Below are 19451 nucleotides of genomic sequence, written 5' to 3' on the forward strand. Positions count from 1 at the left end.
AGGTATCTGGCACAGTGTAAATTAGTATTTTATATCTGATGCAACATGGCAAAATATTAGCATTCAGATTAAAAACAAGTGCACTCTGCCAAGAAAAGCTAGATTTAGGGCCAAAGGAATTGGGTTTTGAAATACATTTATGCTTATTTTTTAAAGTATTTCAATTTGGGGAAAATGAAATTGAGGGTAAGATTTTTGCCTGGTACTGTGTACATCAAGGGTTTACCCAAGGGGATAAAAAACAAGCCATGAAGTTAATTTAGCTTCAGTACTAGACAAAAATCTCTTGGCTTACATAGGCAAAGCTAAAGGTTGAGAACAGCTGCAGAGCTCTTAAAAACATGCTTTTTCCGCAAGATCAGTTTTTGTATTTCTACATGCACCATCTATTTATAAATATTTCTATGGCTATGTAGCTTCCTCTTTATAAATGGGTTATTTTAGTAAGCATTTGATCCACATAGAATTTATTTGGTTTATTTCAAGGTCAGGATTAAATTTAAAGAGAAAAATATCTACAGAGTGGGTTTTTTCTTAGATGTTATTTCAAAAGGTGATCTTTCATGGGGAAATCTAAGTGGGTGAAATACTAGCTGTACATAACTCCAAATATTGAAAAGATTTTTTATTAAATAGTTTGGAGTTTGCTCTAAAAGGAAAGCTAACAGTGCTATTTTCTCATTTGTTTTTATTTTAATCAAAAATCTAAGAGCTGATGAAAACCAAAACAGTTCCTTCAGCATTCACTTTTGCAAATGCTGTTGAGAGAAATCTGCTTTTGTTTTATAGAATTAAAAGAGTGCTTTTAAAAACAGAAAAATAAGTATAGAGAACAGCTACTTAGTCTGTTTGTTTCTTTTGCTAGAAATGAACAAAATAAATATTGGTTGTGTAGAAAAGCATTTTTATAGAGAGATAATTGTCCTTGTTGAGTAGAAATCTGAAACGTCTATTGAAAGGTGCTGTCATTAATATTTGAAAATGCTATTGTGTATGGATTTTCCAGAAACTAAATTTTTTACTAAGGAGTATAATTTAAAACTACACATGGTATTTTCCTGTACGTGACATACTAATTGAATTATCAGTAGAAGTTTTTGTAGTCATTAAGAAATTACTATTTCTCAAAAATGTCATTTTATGTATATATCATGTCATGTATAAGCTCAGGTTGGTTTTGCTTTTGAGTACAAATCTCCTGTATACATTCAGGGCTATACCTCAAATATATTTTAGGAAATAAAATTTGTATATAAAATTCATTGCACCACCTTGATGTCACATTGCAGGAGGCAATTTGCCTTCTGAAATTTTCCAAGTGTTATTTATGCTGAATATTGTTAGCTTCACACAAGCTGTAGTTATTGTGAAAATGAAACAGAGCAGTATGTTCTGATCTGCTGACCGTTATAGATTTTTTGTAGTGTTTTATTCTTATTTTTACCACCCCAAATGCATTTAGTACTTTTTTTTTTCTTGATTTTGTTAGTCCAGACAGAGGCTGCCAGTTTGGGGGTTCAGGTTTGCAAATTACATTGCTGATTGATGCCAGTAGTTAGCCTGCAGGATCGCTAAGTGAGTATGTCGTGGCAGTGCAGCATGAAGGTTTCCTGAGTATTCAGTACTGATGGACAAATACTACTTAATACAGCAGTATTAATGGCTATGACCTCACTGATGTGGTTAGAGAAGTGGTAAATGGCTTAATCTTTATAAAAACATCATATGCGATCAGCTATTCATAGATTTGGTAGAACGGTTGTAACAATGTACGCATTCTTTATGCCTGTAGTACATTTTTGCCCCTTCTTGTACCCAGTATATCTTTCATCACGGTGTGTTGGTGCACAGAATGTGAATAATGCCAAGGCTTTTCCTGACCAATTTCTATTAGCATGCTATTTATATTAATAAATAAGTGAATCAGAAATTTTTTTCAGTGCCAACTGCAGCAGAGGCTTAAGTGTTCCAATTTTAAGACGTCATTCATGTGAAGAACTATCACATAATGCCAGATACCACAGTATTACACGCTATAGCCTGTGTGATAGTAGAGCTTGACATTGTCACCTGCTTGGCTTCTCTTATGTGTAGAGATATCCTAGCACCTGCCTTTTCACAGCTGTATGATTTGCTTCTCATCATGTCACGATAATACATTTTCACTGCTCACGTATATGATAATCTTGCCTAGTATTTGAAGTTTTCCAGCATAAAATCTCAAGTAGAAATACATGTATTATCCTGTGTTATCAATGAGCTAGAAAAAATTGTTTCTTGAAATTCTAGCTTTATTTTTGAGATGTGTTTTGGTGATAATTACAACCAGCAACGTGATAACAAACTCCCTCCCTCTTATGCAGACACACTCATGCATACACCCACACATTTTTTACCTGTTAGCTGACCAAGGGCATAATTTTGACTCAGGTTCTGAAAATCGCATTTAGATATAAACTATGGAGCACCGCTCTATTAAGAACCATGCTAGTAACAGTGAGTGTATTAAAAATTCATGCAAATTTCCATTTAAGAGGGTCTTTAATTAGCTGATCTTACATTATTAGTTATGAAAACAGAGTATAACATGAGTATTCATGACAACAGAATGATTGTATTTCACCTTCTCTTTGGCAGTTAATAATTTTGAAATAAAAGGTCAATGTAGGGATAAAAGGTACTTTTAAAAAGATTTTTCAGGAAGTAAAAAATTTTTTTCTGAAAATTTTCATAGGCCATATTTTGTTCTAAATCACTTTTTTTTTTTGTCCTCAGACACTCTACTTTGCTACCACAGCATATTCAATTGTCCAGGTTTAATTGTCTTGGCAATTCTCAACCTTGCTGTGTTGCATTCAAGATGCACAGGGCCTTTCAGAGCCTGTCCGAGTTAATGACTTTATTCCGGTATTATTGCATATATTTTAATTAAATGGTCTTTCAAGTGACAGAGCTTAAGTGGAGAACGTCAAATTTGGCCAGAAATCCCACCCCCTGTTTTGTATATCATAATCACAATCAAAAGCTGACTTGCAGTGTTAATATTATCCTGGGCATGCCAATCTGTGAACATACATCTGTGTCATGACTTTCAACAACAGCTCAAGCTTCCATTTTGCTTTATTTATCAATTCTACCAGTTAGCCAGTGTTGGGTTTTGACAGCCCTCCCTCTTAACACTGAGAAGAAAAGGGAGTACATGGACCAAAAAATACAGTCCCAGCAGCTCTACGAATGCAGTTGGTATAGTTAACCAATATCACAGTAAGGTTACTGGGGAGACAAGTTCACTCTAGCACAAAGGGCACAGTTACATTGACATGTTCCCTGAATCATAAGGGAGGTTAGGTGACTTGCTGACAATTAGTTCAACATTGTATTGAAAAATTCTATTTTTTTCAGCTGAGTGATCCTATAATGATCTACGGTGTTTTGAGGATGGAGAAGCAAACAAAAATAATAGCAGTAAAAATAAATGAAGAGTTTTCTTTTGGAAAGTAACAATTTTACTTAATAATTACACTTTTACAATAGATACAGTGTGACAGATACTTCTAAAATGCTGCAGGAAGGGAGAGATATTTAAAATATCCTAATAGTACCATGAATGGTCCAAAGCAAAAAGTGTAAGAAAAGATATTTTCCAGACTATGCCCCTTTCTCTTAAAATTCACGAAGAGTATCACTGTTAGAATGGAAAATGAGTGTTTACTTTGGAAAATTGCTTGCTTTTTGAATAAGTCATGTTGCACAGGGTAGAATGGAATAACACACATCATAAATTAATGCTGTTAAAATTAATACTTGAGATGAATCCTGGGAAATGTCCTTTGCCATCCATGTTTGAAAAAAGTAGGAGCTGTGCAGAAGCCAAACCAATCTGCATTGCTTGAAAACACGTAGGTTTCCCACTACTGATGAATTAGAAAACACTTTGGATCAGCTCCATCTTGTAGTGTTGTTAGTGTTTACCTAAAAAGCAATAGCACAAGAAGGTACAGTATGTGATTTGGAAGTAAATCAATACTGAAGTTCAATAAAGAATTGTAAGTTAGAAGAGCAAAAAGAAATTAAATTCTGTGGACCTAAACACCTGACATATAGCTTATCACAGAGGATAGGCCAACAAAGGTAGTCTAATACGCAATTTCTGTACACTTGTGAGGAGACATTTCTTTTACTTTGTAAAAGTTCTGTATTCCTTCTAGGCCAAACTGTCAATTACAGAATCTCCTGTCCAGTTTTGGATCTGTTCTTGCAATTGCCAGCCTTTATCATTTTTCTTCTTCTCCTGATTCCATTCCATTCATTTCTCATGCTAGTCTCTTGACATTTCCTCCATAAATGGCTGAATTCTTTTCAGTACCTGAAATACTCTGATTTGAACATTTTTATATTTTGTGATAAATTGATCAAGCAGCTACTTTCTGCTTGATCTATATGAATTAGTGTTTTCTTTTTCCACTCAGAAAAAAAATGCTCTTTAGGTTAACCAATGTAAATTGTGCATGTTATTTGGTTAGAATGGCCAAACACCATTCTTGAGCACCACTGCCACTGAAAAAGAGAGACATCCAGTGGCATTCCTTGGCCCTGTGACTTCAACATTTAGGAAAGAAATGTAACAGGTTTTTGCTCTTTATGAGCAGGATCACATTTTTCCAACTTTTTAAATAAGCAATTACTGTACTTTCTAGTGTGACAACTGCCATATTGGAATGTTTCATGATAGGCATATAAAAAATGATCTGATGAGAGTAAAAATATCTGGTAAAGATGGAGGAGACAAAAAAGTCACAGCAAGCTTCTTCCATATGGAATCTCTCCTCAGCTATGATATATGTGGCTGTAAACCTCAAACAGGAGTAACTGGGAAGCCCCTTAGTTTGCTCCATGAGTTATCCCCTTCCCTTCAACTCCCTGACCCTGAACTTGTCTTTATCTGCTTGGCAGTGTAAATTCATACCTTCAGATTTATAGCCATGAAGAGTAATATTTGATATATAAGTACCTGGGAATTGCAATACTGAGGAGAACTCTTGTATGGCTTAGTCCAACATTCTGACTAACAGGGGTCATCTGTGAAGCACTCATTAAGTTTGTCTTAATATCTGAAACATGGAGGTTTAAATCACTTCAAGTAATTCTTTGTCAACATTAAGTAAAATTCCTACTTTCAACCACCGTGTATCTCAATAATTTGTCTATGTGAAATCTAATCCCTCTGTGAATCTTGTTAAATTTATGGCCTTAGCAAAATGCTGTGGCAAGGAGTTCCAAAATCTAATTATGTGTTCTGTGAGAAAAATTATTTTCCTTTTATCAGTTCCTAATTTGCCCCATTTCAATTTAATAACTACCTCATTTTATTGTATTATGGACAAGAAGAAAAGCTCCCAGTTGACTTCCTTTATAGCTTTCATTACTTCTTAATACACTTTTTGTCATGCCTGTTTCTATTTGTCTTCCTTTCAAGAAAATAAACAAAATAAGAGTTTAACAAGCAGTTTATCCTTATCTGAGAGTTCTTCTTTGCTTCTATCATATTTGCCTGCTTCTGTGAACACCATTTCTTCAATATTCCTTATGAAATGGTGAAAATTTGTAGGGTTTTTTTATCCATATTATTTCATTCTTTTCCTTATATAGTGAAACTTTTTTTCTTTTTACAAGCTCTTGTTCCTGCTACAGGCCATCGTTCAGGACTTCACAATATTGGTTATGTGCCTTTCCCATAATGTATCAGCTCAGAACTTGCTAAGATGAATGACTGATTTCCATTTTCTTCACAATGTACATTAGTTTTCATTTATCAACATTGAATATTATTCTGCAGTGGCTTTGACCTAGATTATTAAGCCATTTGAAGGATACTTACAGTTATCTCAGGACTTGAGAAACCTAAATAACTTTATTCTCTATAAATTTTCCTGCCTTGTTTATTTTTAGTTCATTAAGTACACCAAACACCAGATTTGTCATCATCGGGCACTATTAGTGTTTTGTAAAATAAGAAATCCAAACGGAGTTGAAGATTGATAGAATTATTAAAAAGTCTCCATTCTTTCATAACTGTTTAACAGAAGCACAGACTGAAATCTGTGGTATTTGGACATGTGTATTTTTGGACTAAATGAAAGAACTCGCTCTGGCATTATACTGATGAGATCCCAAGATGGACTTCCCAATTTGATTTGGCTAACTTAGAGTGGACTCAAGATATGTAAGCAGTTATCCACTGCCATGTACCTCATATCAGGATTTCACTGAAATGGCACTTTACCTCTGAACCATATGTAACGTAAACGAGCCATTATAACTTAGTGACTTATTGTACGTTCTGCCATATTTATATTTATTCATTCTCCTCCCCTCCCTGTCTGCCCACTCCCCACTCCCCCACCCCCCAACCCCCCAAAATGGCTGGAAAATTTTATTCAAAAGCTCTAGAAAACAGAACTGGAAATTTTGTGTTGAGCTTTGAGTGTATCCCTACTAAGGGTCCTTTCTGATGTCATGATCCTTTGCAGTTGTTTCTGGTTTTTGCCATTGAAATGCCAGGGAAAGGATGCCAGGATGTCCTCGTCATCATGATGGTAGCAATTTGCTATAGCTCAGCATGAAGGCATTGAACTGCCTACAAAGAGTCCAAGATAGCCCTGTCCTTGTTCATATTTCACGTGACACATAAATTACCTCTCGACTTATATTTCCTACCTCTAAATGTTGTGCTATTTGTCTGATGTGCATTTTAGTCAGGATTCAGCATATTTCTTATGAACTGATTTAATAATCTTTGTCATCTCTTTATTGGACTTAAGGAGTCTAAATCTATCTGTCACTGAGCTGCATTGTTCCTTATCACTTCGCACTGCTTTTTCTTCACCTTCCTTGGCTCTCTAGTGTGACTAGTACATTTTTGGCACTAAATCTGGCCCTGCTGCTCCCTTGACAGTCTCATTAACTTTATCCTGAGGTGTGGATTTTTGTCAGTAGCCTTTTCTGAACCCAATCTCATCAGTAGATCAATTGTAATTGTGCTCTGAAATGGTCCTTCTCGTGATTATTAAAGCTAGAGTATTTATCCATTTGGTTTCAGGGACTCGGGTGCAAGTAGTACTTGTTCCTCCTGCTTTACAATCTCCTGACAAGCAGTTATATTTAGGTGTGTAACTTAGGTTGTGAGCGTCTGATGTATAAGAACTGCTTACAGAGCAGTAGTATGTCGTTACAGACTGTGTACCTAGAGTATATGAGTGTTCCCATGAATTCCTCATTTTATTCTTCACTGACAATGTATCTGCTTTGTTTCAAGGGTATTACAGAGTGGCAGTGGGGGTGGGACGTAGAAGGCAGCTTGCTGCTGACAATTCTGGCATAAGCATTCTTTGTAACATACATAATTTGGAATCTAGGCTGAATTTTCAACAGTAATTAACAGGTTGAGTAACCTCAGCAGTTGCTTATAAAGTACCTGCAGAAGTTGTTCTCTAGGGGGTGGGCATTTTAGTATTGAGCAATTTATACTCTAGCAGATGACTCTGTAAGCAGCATTTTACCTAGATCCGAATTCACATTAAATTAAAATTGAGTTAGATGCAAGCAGTTTCCCCATAAAAGCATTAGAAATAGAATTATTACCAAAGAATGCTCTGTGATAAATTTGGAACAAAATGAGAAGTCTAAAAATAAGTTTTTATATTTCACATATGCATTTTCCTGGGGAAATAGTACTGGAAAAAATATTTTTAATTAATAGTCCTAAGTTCCAGAAAAAGTGAACCTACTGCAGAAGAGAAGCACACAGAAAGCGTGTTTTGAATACATACGCTAGATCCACTAAGCTTTAAAATATGCCAACATCTGTCATGTTTCTAAGGGCATATGTGAACATTTGTATATATAAATCATGTAAAATCACTACTGCAATAATTTTCTGCCTTGTTTTTCAGAAAATCTTAAAGTTGGTTTGGTAGAATTAGTGGCAAAATAATGTGTCTGCACACAAAATGGTCAGAAAGGTGATAGTATCTTTAGGCTGGAGAGTGAAATACAGCCCTAGTCAGTTTGTGAAATCTTGTATCTTTAAACGGTGATCAAAATGGCCTCCTTAACATAGAGACCCAGGAGTAATGAAATATATACAATAAGTGACGGTCTCAGAGGCATCCTATTCAAACAAGCTAAACAGGTGCAAGGACCATAGGGTTTGGGTCCTATTTCAGGCTTGGAGGAGAACTCTCTGTGTTCCAGAATAACTTAATGCACATAATTGTAATTCTCTGACTTGCATGACTATTTGAAGACTCTGTAAGCAGAGGGAGAGTCTCCCTACAGCAAAAACCCAGAAACATAACAGTGACTGCATGTGTTGCTGTTGACACCTATGGCCTCTGTGGATGGTTTATTTCAGATTTGAAGCTAAAAGAGCTAAACCATCTGGCCAATTTTAACAAGAGACAAACCAGCGAGGTACAACTGTATTTTGAAATGCTAATAATAACCCATAATAGATTTCAACTAACAATTGGTATAATTTAGATACAGTGCTACTGAAGAGGTAAGAAGAGCTGACCAAGTTACAGCAAATTAGGCACCATGATGTGTTTCAAAAGCACTTCCATCAAACCTTCTAGATTCAAGCAGATATCACTATTGATTATCACTTATTCTACTGTGAGTAGTAAAGAAGATAGCAAAATGCTCCAACATATACCAAAAAGGATCATAGATTTTCTCTTTCAGGTTTTTGTGACTAGGAATAAAATGTGCTTCAGTGTGTTTGTATGGAAACATGTATAAAAGAAAGGAAATGGAGCAGGCTGGATTTATTCTCAGGGGAAAAAAGCTTAGGAGGTGAAGCATAATAATGTCTCTTAAAATGTCTTAAGGTGTAATAAAAAGGGTTTGAAAAGTCAGAGGTATTAAAACAAAGAATTTTCATATGCATGTATTCAGCAGTACAGAAGTGATAACATCAGTATACTATAAGTCTTTAAATCCAATGGCATTACTAGAGAAAAATAGTACACAAGATTAAAAAATTAAAGTTTAGATTTTCAGTTTGTTCTATTGTGTTGCAATATCCTACAATGATGCTACATTGACAGAGAGATGTCTTTTTTTGTACAGGTAAGCAAGTATCACATGCTATCTGTATGCAGTAGTTTTGTGCTGTGTAAGACTGTTGAAGTTTTGCTGGTATAAAATACTAAGCATTTAGACTTGGAGCAGTTAGCTGTTTCTTGTTGTTCTTGGGAATAAAGAGTAACATTGCTGTGTCCTGCCTTAGGTGTCTAGGGGTGTACCTGTTCGCAGTATTAAAAATCCCCATGGTGGAATGAAAACAGCTAGATTATAATCACATCCTCGTTTACTTTTTGGTTACTAATAGGGCAAAAAAAGGCTATGGTTAAGAAAAATATTTAGCAAAGAGAATATGAATGGATACTTTTATGTAATTTTGTTGGTATGCAATGGGCTGACAGGGTAGGATGCAGTGTCTGTCTGTCTGCTGAGAAATACACATTATCAGGTCTTGGTATAAATCCTATCTCCTTGGTCCATTGTTACTTTTTAAATTCTACTACTATGCTTTAGGGCTTCATGAGGCACATGTGCTATAGGGGACCAAAGAATGTGGTTTCATACTGAAGTAAAACATGGCATTATTTGATGTGATCTGCTTTTTCTTGTGATTGAAGCCCATTTAAAGATGACATGTAACACTTCCAAGCTTGAATTGACTGATATCACTCATGAATATTTATCATGCCACTGATTTAGTTTCTTATACTGTATTCCACATAATATTGCTGCTGACTAGATTAGCTATGGTAGCGGTGGTGTTGGGAGGACAAAAGTAAATAAAGACCAAATTCCAGCCAAGACAAGATTTCAGACCAGATCTTAAAAATTGCCTAAGCTTGGTTCCATTTGGGGAAATCTGAGAGGCCTGAAATGATAGCTGTGAAATAGAAACATAACTTAATGCAGTAGGGGACTATTGTAGAAGTCCATATATTCACAAGCAACATAGAAAAGAGGAATAAGAAGCAGTTATCTCTGACAGCATAAGAACTATGGTGCTACCCCATGACACTGATCAAGTGGCAAGTTTAACAGAAATCAAAGGAAGTGCTCACTCATTCTATGCTGAATAATCCACTTGTAGAACTCATTAAGATAAGATATTGTGGAAGCCAAAAGTATAAATGAATTCATAAAGGTGTAACACAAATTCATGGAATTAAGTCCAGCTGTTATTAAATATGATGGCCCACACAAAAACTCCAGCTCAGAAAGTTTTGTTTGGAAGGTATACCTTGGAGAGGACCCCTCCATACAGTCCCTGGTTCCTGGTCCTCAGTTATCCCCTCTCGGTCAATGTCATAGCCAAGAATTTTACTCTGATTCAGTGTAGCATTTCTAGTCTTTGTACATATAGGTTTTACATGGCTCTTTTATTTACACAAAGTCATAGATATGATGAATCCTTTTGCAGTTGCTGAATTCCATACTCGCAGGTCCCTTTCTAGTGTTTCAGAGTGTTACCCACGCATCTATTGTAAAGACGCAATGTGTATGTTATCTCCCTTAAACATAGGTGCAGAAGCATATAAACTGCCGTTCAGATGTCCCTGACTGGGAAACTTGCCCTCCAATACACACATTTGGTACTCATACATTATCTTTTGGCTTCCTATCCAGATGCCCATCTGTTATGATGGCATTGTGCCTGCTCACAAGATGGTGTGCCAGCTTCACTAGACAATGATGCCAATCAAATAAGAGTTGCTGCAAGTGCTTTTTTTTTTTTTTTCCCCTAAAAGTAGCCCCTCTCAAGTGAAAGCAATGCTATAATGGTGCCACTCATCTCCTTTTTCCTGTTCACACCTGCTGACACTTATCCTCCAAGATAGCATTAGAATAGTAAAGGAGAGGAAGAGATGCCACATGAGGTGACTGGATTGTCAGAAAAATATAGGCAAAATCGAAAGAGGAACTTCAGAAAGCCCTTTTCAGCATAGGGCATGCTAACCTTGTTGATCAGGATGCAGGTCTAGAAGAAGGCAGAAAGAAGTTTTTAACTGGAAAGAAGGGTTTGAGAATAAGTGTATTGCTGGCTAAAAAACCCCTTTGTATATATATTACTTTTATATATATATAAATGTACAACTTTGGAACAGTAACCTATAAAGCTGAAAGATCCAAGTGGAGGTAAACATCTTTATTCTATTGTCTATCAGCAAAAGTTACCTGTTCAACTCAGAAGAAACTGAAAACTATACCTAAGCAAAATCTGACATAAGTCAAACTGTTTGACAGTTTATTATAAGTTGTGTAACCAGCTGGGAATGGAAAGAACCTACTTTCTCAATTTCTTTTTATTATATAAGGAAAAATATGAGTTCAGTATTTCACATCTGAATGTCTAGTGCCACTTTCTGCATTTTCTCCTTTCTTTTGAAAGGTTATCCACTCAGAGTGCAAGCTTAGGCAGAATGTAGAACATTTCTGTATAGTCTACAAAGTTCTCAAAGGTGTTAGTATCCAGAAATTAATCTGAGAACAATGCAATGATAAAGCAAGACTTGAGTTTGCAAACATATTGTGCATTTCACAGAATCACAGAATCACAGGTTGGAAGGGACCTCAGGGATCATCTAGTCCAACCTGTCTAGGAAGAGCACAGTCTAAACAAGATGGCCCAGCACCCTGTCCAGACGACTCTTGAAGGTGTCCAATGTGGCCGAGTCAACCACTTCCCTGGGGAGATTATTCCAATGGTTGACTGTCCTCACTGTGAAAAATTTCCCTCTGGTGTCCAATCAGAATCTCCCCAAGAGCAACTTGTGTCCATTCCCCCTTGCCCTCTCCATGTGACTCCTTGTAAAAAGGGAGTCTCCATCTTCTTTGTAGCTACCCCTTAATTTAAGTACTGGTACACGGTGATGAGATCCCCTCTGAGCCTCCTTTTCTCAAGGCTGAACAAACCCAGTTCTCCCAGCCTATCCTCATCTGGCAGGCTTCCCAGTCCTTTGATCATCTTGGTGGCCCTTCTCTGGACCCCTTCCAGCCTGTCCACATCCCTTTTCTATAGTGGGGACCAGAACTGTACACAGTGCTCCAGGTGTGGCCTGACAAGCGCTGAGTAGAGTGGGATAATGACTTCTTTCTCTCTGATGGCGATGCCCTTTTTGATGCAACCCAGCATCCTATTGTGCTGTTTTAAAATGTTTCTGGACTATAACTGAATATGTGTTAAGGTAATTCTGAAAACTCTGATCAAATCAAGAAGAATACCATCTTTTTTACAATATCATCTGGTTGTTTCTTTTAGAATGCTTGCTCACCTTGGTATTTTCCCCATACCTAAATTAAGTTAGTAGTACCTTATTTATAAATTGTGAAGTCAAGAGCCAATTATTGAATTTGCGTAGCATATGGTAAGAAACCATGAAGCAGTTCCTGAGGTGCACAAACCTTGCATTATTAATCCATGGAAGTACTGGGGAAAAATTAATCTTACGCAGAAATAAAGAACAGCTCTCAGTTCTTACTTATTATGATCATCTTGATATTTGAAAGCCCCTTAGTAGCCCATTAGCAACCCATTATAGTGATCTTTCTGCTAAGGTGACCATCTTCTATAATGACAGATGTGATTAAAAAGAATACAGCTTCATAACTTTCAGATTGGTTAGCAGTCAATACAGAATGCGGGCATTCAAACAGCAGAAAGAGAAGAAACTTGGATTTTTGTTTCTAAGAACAAACTGGGGAGAAAGAAAAGAAAAGCTGACTAACAGAGAGCCAACTTTTCACCAATGACTTATAGTGCAGCCCATAGAGAAACGTGGTTTCAAATTCTCAAATACATGAGTAAAATAGTGCAATACAAGAATGATTGTTCTTACCAATAAGCAGCAACTGCAGATACCAGTCTCTGCACAGGATTCTTGTAACTTGTCCAATTATTTTTATCATTATTTTGTTTCTAGTGCAATATTGATGCTGCAAAACAAAACAGGAAACGTATCTATATAGAAAAAGAGTGTTTGAACTCTTACAGTCAGTATAGACAGTAAGAAAGGCTGAAGATTAAACAGTCACCGAACGTGAAGTGAGCTGCCTAAAGTGTCCAGAAAATTAAATATCAGATGTAGAAATATAATCTGGTTTCTAAGTTCCAGTCATAAGTCCTATCTGGGCCAAACCATTACCAGCTGGGGGCAATAGCTTAGATAATGTCTAATTAGCTAATATTTTGAAGTGGTAGGACCTGAGCAGGTAATATAGGACCTATCACCTATACAGAGATAAAAAGGTTACAGTCCATGGACTCTTACTGGCTCAGCAAAGGAAATATGAAGTTTTACATTCATAGCTGAAATTCATCTAGGAGGGTATTTGATATTATATAAACACACTGTCTGTTCATGACTAAAGATATGTCACAACGTAAGGGTTGTCTTTAGTTATAGAATATGCATAAAATCTCTATTATATGAAAAAACCTGAAAGCCAACTTTTACATTTTACTCTATAGGGAACAATAAAAGTCAATCATTGACCCAGAAAAGCTCAGGTAAAGCTTTGCTTATAATTTACATCCAAACAATTTACATCAAACATTTTCTGAAGAAGTGAGATGCAAATGACTCATTGGAAAGTGTAATCTAGAATAACCCTTGACCTTCTGCTCTCTCATTCAGGCTGCTGCTACCAGTGGCTGTTCATTTAATGCAAAAGCAGCTCCATTCTTCTAAGAAAGACTTGAATCCATTGCATACAAGAATTACTGGGACATGGGATTAACACACTGTAAACAAGATTTATCTTATCACAACTCATAGCAAGAGACTGCTATGTAGACCTGTAAATTGTCATGAAGCTGTCTCTGTAATCCTTTCTGAATTCATTTTTATTAGATTTCTTACTGTTTCCTTCAATCATGTTTGCAGATTATTAAAAAGTGAGAGTTTGGGAAAATGCAGTCTTTTGAGCTGTCAACTCTGACACTGCTGCATAGACAGAATACATACAAATAAACCCCCTCCTAATATTTGCTTTAGTATTTTCTGCCATAGTATCATGTGTAATTGTGCTGTTAGCTGCAAGTACCCAGGTGAGATTGGAAGTGATTTTGTCTCCCTTATCATGGTTTGATGACTTTTACAATACTAAAGGAACACTCGTTTATTAGAATGTCAACCTGGGAAACCTACTAGGTTGATATTGAAATCACTTTGGTGTGTTAAATTCTTATCTTCATTTCCATTTTAACACTTCAAACTTTCTGAGTTTGTCAGCAATAAAGCACCTACAGCAATAAAAACAAAGAAATGGAAAGAACAGGGGAATTATGTTCAAGTGTTGTGGTTTAACCCCAGCCAGCAACTAAGCCCCACAGAGCTGCTCACTCACGCCCCTCTGGTGGGATGGGGAAGAGAATCGGAAGAGTAAAACTGAGAAAACCTGTGGGTTGAGATAAAGACAGTTTATTAGGTAAAGCAAAAGCTGCACATGCAAGCAATGCAAAACAAGGAATTCATGCACTGCTTCCCATGGGCAGGCAGGTGTTCAGCCATATCCAGGAAAGCAGGGCTCCATCATGTGTAATGGTGACTTGGGAAGACAAATGCCATCACTCTGAATATCCCCCCCAGTTCCTTCTTCTTCCCCCAGCTCTATATGCTGAGCATAACACCATATAGTGTGGGGTATCCCTTGGGTCAGTCAGTGTCAGCTGTCCCAGCTGCATCCCCTCCCAGCTTCTTGTATACACCCAGCCTACTCGCTGGTGTGGTGTTGTGAGAAGCAGAAAAAGCCATGACTCTGTGTAAGCACTGCTCAGCAGGAACGAAAACATCCCTGCATTATTAACACTGTTTCCAACACAAATCCAAAACATAGCCCCATACCAGCTACTGTGAAGAAAAATAACTCTACCCCAGCCAAAACCAGTATATCAAGGCAGGGGAGGAACAGGAAGATTGTCCACTGTGTACAGAGATAAGGGATGGACACATGAGATGACTGTGCTATAATCAGGGTTCTGTAACTGTGTAGCAGCTTTGAGAACTCATGAATTTAATCAAGAATAGAAGCAGACAGAGCACACCTGTATCTCTGGTGCAACCTTCTTTGTAAAGTTCAGCACAGTCACTTAAGAATGCTGCTATTTTTATATCTGTTTGCCACAGCTGCCCAAGACCTTGTAGGAAATCTCCCTGCCTTGCCCTGGAAAGAGAACACTTCTCCCGCCCCTGATTTTACTTTATAATCTTCTTTCTATTATTCTTTTAGGACAAGATAGGAACCCTTTCTCATGTCAATTTCTCTGCTGCTTATGCCAGGAATTCCTCTCTAGAATATTTGAGTCTTTGATCAGATGGCCTAAGTGCCTTCAGAGTGCCCATTTTCCCACAGAGCGTAGCTAGCAAAGCTTCTTTTATTGTGAAATTTTTTTTTCTTTCTAGCTCCTGCATAGCTTTTCTTCTCTAGAAAGCAACAGCACCCTGAGCCCTCCCTTACAAAAACCTGAAAAAAAGAAAAAATTCTTCTTGCTTGCTGGGTTTTTATGGGTTTCCCATTCCTGATTCACAGCTGTCCTTCCTCCAGGGTAGAAGACCACCCCTATAACCACCTTTGCCTGCTGTGGTCCTCAGGCAATTGTTACAGGCTGAATTTTTATTGAGGCCAATCAGGGAACTTACATAAACCTCCTTACTCTGCAAGTAGTTAGTATATCATTTACAGTAAGCTGTTAGGAATAATGTACTACTGCTTCAAAACAAAATCTATTTAATCACAGAAGTGAGTAATTAACTGGAGATAAAAAGTATCATTCACACAAATGCCTAATTATTGACAGATTTACAATTTTCAAAATCTGTTTTGTATCTAAGTCACTTCAGAAAGTGGAAATGCAGCTCCTATGTCACTGAAATAGTTTTGGAATTGTGATATACCAGTTATCATTTCTTCCATTGTATCTGTTATATACCAGTTCTTGTTTCTTCTATTTGAAGTGTTAATGTTCAATGGTTTATACTTAGCTGTCTGTAATAGTACAGACTAACACAGTGCTGGATCATTAAATATTAGGCCATTGTTAAACTGGACCAAACAAAATGCATATTGTTGCCTGAGAAGGGAGGAAAGAAGGTTTTACTGTGCTTTGCAGATGTATGTTTTATGATAAACAATACTTACATGATTTACATTAATTTATGAGACACCAAGTGTGGCCAGTGGTGTCAGGATAATTAGAGGGAAGTATTTTATGGTTTATAGTGAATAGAGCTCTCTTTTTTTTTTTTTTTTTTTTTTTCAGGAGAGAGGCCTGGATATGATATGAGAAGATAAATGACTCTGGTACTATAACACATTTGATCAGATTCGCTATATGTGGCTTTACACGTCTTTGAATTCTGACTGAATTTGCACAGTGGAAAGGGCAACATAATTTCTTAGGGTGCACTCAAAGAAGCAAAACTTTTGAAATACACATCTGTACCTCTGTTGGGAGGAATTAAACAGCAAAAGAGGTAGAGGGCTCCTTGTTTTCCTCGAAGGAGTATATTTCCAATGGTGTGCTACCTTAATTTTTACTTGTGGTTTGGTGAAGGTTTTAAGATTAAAAATTGCATTATTGCCTGATTGCCCTGCAAGGGGAACATTCCAAGGAGGTTAGTACAAAGGGTAGACTAAGCAGGCCTAGCCTCCTAGGAAACAGCAAAGCCCAGGCAGCATTTGCCTTGTGTTTGCCCGTCGGATTGAAGGCTGGTGCCATATTGGATGGAAGAGTGTAGCTCAAGGATGGGACAGGAACTGGAGCGGGGTGTTCTCATGAGCCAGTTAGTCTGTGCTTCTGTGAAACATTGCAGGGATCTTGGATACAGGAACAGATTCTGGAACAGAGCAGGTCTTTGGAAGAGAGGAGGCACAAATTTGTCTCATTCTATTTCTGCCTGCACTAGCACTGCATAGGCTTTAGCCCAGATTGCTCCATGGTCAGACTTAAACTATATGCCAATACCTTCCTAGTGATACCGCATGAACCATATTTGGGAAAATAATCTTAACAGAAGCTGCTTTGTAAAGTTAAGTAATAGCTGAACAGTTTGCAGGCTTCCTTACTGGTTTATGTTTGCTGTTGCGCTCAGGCACAGTGGGCTGGATATATTATGGGCAATTTAATGTATCATTAATTCTACAGTTAAGCAAAGAGGAATTAAAGTAATATGGCAAAGAGACTAGCAGTTAGGATAAACCAAAAGTAGAATTTGTGTATATTTGGTTGTTCTGCAATGTAAAGGAAGAAATCATGATGCCAAAAACATTAAATAATAATCTGTTATAGAATGCAAATTTTAAGAAGTGAAAAGCTGTGGTCTTCGAGGTGGAGGAGCAATGAGAGGACCCAGTGGCAAAACAAATTTTTAAATGAAAAATACTGTTTCACGCTCCATTCTTGTTACCATGCTTAGAAGATATTATAGAGCTGGGGAAGGATCTCGGAAGAGCAGTCTGGAATGGTTCAGGGATTTGAGGAACTTAATTACAGAAAGGGAGATCAGGAAAACTAAATCCACAAAAAAAAGAAAATGAAATGTGACACTACTGGTGTATTTAAATCCTGAAGGACCAGAAACCACTGTTATTATTAGAGACTTTGTACTTGTGACAAATACAGGTAGTTTGGGATGTGAATCACTGTGGGAAAAAGGTTGTATGAAAGAATTAGGGACAAATTTATTTACACATGGAATAAAATGAAAAAAAAAAGAAAAAATAGACTAGAAGAATCTGTCAATGCCAAAAGATGTGTAGTAAATGGAAGAGGAATTAGGAAAGTATATAGAGGAAGAGATGTTGTGAGACACAGTTGTTATATTAGGGGCTAGCTGAAGCTAAAGGGGGTAATGTATTGCCTAGTGTTGTATCAGTGCTTCCTAATGTAGTTCAGACTGTAAAAAATGATCTGGGCAGCTGGTGCACATCCCAGCATTCACCCTGGGTGACACCTGGGTGCTGCTGCTCCTTTTGTTTTCCATGTCCACAGATCTTTTTAGACTCTTTCCTTGGTTGGAACAGCAGTGAGCAGGGCTTAGCCATACTGGATCCAAGAGAAGCCTTTTTGCCTCTAAAAGTAGCATGGCTGTATTTTGTGACATCTGCTGTAAAGCATCACAACTTGGAGAAAGTTCATTAAGTTGAAGTCTCAGCTCATTTGAAAAGGAAGTATGTCTTCCTAGATGGACATTATGGATGTTAGGAAAATGTAGAAGTATAAACTCCAGACACCGTGCTAACATAGGAAAAAACCACCTTACTAATCATTAGCTATTAAAAATCTCACCATTTGAAGCTTATTTACAATTATGTATAAAAGCTGTGAAATATTTCACCTTCATTCATATATGTTTGATTGTTGTCACCTGGGATAAGCTAACAGGCATGGTAGAGAATTCCAGCTCCAAAACTTTACATTGTCACTGTTTTCACTAACAAACTAATACAATATAATTTTCTGATTGTTATCACTTAGCTACAAAGACAAATCAATGGGAAAGTCTGACTCCCTCTGATAGCAGTATTGTTAACCCCAGATATTCCAAAGTCTTGATGCCATCTTAAAAAAATAAAATAAAATAAAACCCAAATCACACATTCCTAACAAAGTAATAAGCTTCCCTTTATTTCTTTTTGATTCCTGAGTACAATTTAGGGAACGTTCCTGTCATATTTTTCAGCCTTTTTTTTTTTCCGCAACAAATGAAAAGTAGAAGCATACTTTGTCTTTTTAATGTAAAGAAATCAGTATGTTCAGTGGATAGGGCATTCTTGTTTCTTATGTTATATTTCTGATCTCCCATGGCCCTGCAGGGTGATGTGGACTAGCAGTTTTCTTGTACTTACATGCTTTGCAAAGTAGGTTGAAAGCTGTGGGTGTGAGGTCCTAGAGACCAATCCTGTCATAGGGTTGTCCAGATCCAGAAGATTTTCTTCTGTCCCAAATTCCTGGTAGGCATATTTCCTGTTCTCTCATGTACACCTAGGAACCACAAGAAACACCGGGTAGTTTTTACTCTTATCTCTACTAATCCTTGGGATCATTCCTCAGCCTGTATATCTACTGCTATAATGGATTGCTTAACATTTATCTCTTTTATGTTTACATAATCATTATCTTGGCTTTCAGGATAACTTATGCAAGAGCTCAACTTGTTTGAAAACATTTTTCTTAATTTCATTTCTCTTCTAAAATAATAGATTGTGAAAATGAAGTCTATATTTTATATTTCCTGGTCAGTTCTTCTTGCTCAGCCCTGGAATACACACTTTTCCCTCCCAGTGGATATTATATTTGTGTTTTCCTTTCTGTAATCTGGGAAGAAATTTGGAAGAGTATCGATTCCTCCAAGTATTTTGTTTTCAAT

The 19451-nt window shown here is 36.9% G+C and overlaps 1 long non-coding RNA gene across 2 annotated transcripts in view; it reads right to left on the bottom strand.

Annotated features, from left to right (window-relative positions):
* The window catches only part of LOC135314770 (uncharacterized), a 69147-nt gene that overhangs the window by 12491 nt on the left and 37205 nt on the right, over positions 1 to 19451 (bottom strand). The window contains exons 3-5 of one of the 2 annotated variants that reach the window (XR_010374250.1): positions 18931 to 19066; positions 12921 to 13017; positions 3106 to 3972 (exon numbers count right to left, since the gene is read on the bottom strand). This is a non-coding gene — a long non-coding RNA (uncharacterized LOC135314770). Of the gene's footprint in view, positions 1 to 3105; positions 3973 to 12920; positions 13018 to 18930; positions 19067 to 19451 lie in introns of those variants that run through there. The other variant, XR_010374249.1, reaches the window with a different exon arrangement.

This window comes from Phalacrocorax carbo, chromosome 8, assembly GCF_963921805.1.
Source record: "Phalacrocorax carbo chromosome 8, bPhaCar2.1, whole genome shotgun sequence".
Classification (NCBI taxonomy): domain Eukaryota; kingdom Metazoa; phylum Chordata; class Aves; order Suliformes; family Phalacrocoracidae; genus Phalacrocorax; species Phalacrocorax carbo.